Source organism: Phalangium opilio, unplaced genomic scaffold (assembly GCF_054372755.1).
Source record: "Phalangium opilio isolate 3A_F unplaced genomic scaffold, DU_Popi_V2 ptg001170l_1, whole genome shotgun sequence".
Classification (NCBI taxonomy): domain Eukaryota; kingdom Metazoa; phylum Arthropoda; class Arachnida; order Opiliones; family Phalangiidae; genus Phalangium; species Phalangium opilio.
The window spans coordinates 12,214,960-12,215,676 of record NW_028324255.1 but is presented as its reverse complement, the minus strand read 5'-3'; positions in this window follow the sequence as shown (position 1 = coordinate 12,215,676).

The following is a 717-nucleotide window of genomic DNA, read 5'->3' as shown; positions in this document are numbered from 1 at the left end:
TGTAGAAGCTTTGTATTATAACCCTGTGAAAGTCCTAGCTGTAGAAGCTTTGTTATTTAACCCTGTGAAAGCCCAAGCTCTCGAAGCTTTGCATTATAACCCTGTGAAAGCCCAAGCTCTCGAAGCTTTGTATTATAACCCTGTGAAAGCCCTAGCTCTCGAAGCTTTGTATTATAACCCTGTGAAAGCCCAACTCTCGAAGCTTTGTATTATAACCCTGTGAAAGCCCTAGCTCTCGAAGCTTTGTATTATAACCCTGTGAAAGCCCTAGGTCTCGAAGCTTTGTATTATAACCCGAAAGGGTCTGTGAAAGTCCTAGCTCTCGAAGCTTTGTATTATAACCCGAAAGGGTTAGTGATAGTCCTAGCTCTCGAAGCTTTCTATTATAATCCGAAAGGGTTAGTGATAGTCCTAGCTCTGGAAGCTTTGTATTATAACCCGAAAGGGTTAGTGATAGTCCTAGCTCTCGAAGCTTTGTAAAGTCAGCCGTATTCAATGGTTGATGGAAATCCTAGCTCTCGAAGCTTTGTATTATAACCCGAAAGGGTCTGTGAAAGTCCTAGCTCTCGAAGCTTTGTATTATAACCCGAAAGGGTCTGTGAAAGTCCTAGCTCTCGAAGCTTTGTATTATAACCCGAAAGGGTCTGTGAAAGTCCTAGCTCTCGAAGCTTTGTATTATAACCCGAAAGGGTTAGTGATAGTCCTAGCTCTCGAAGC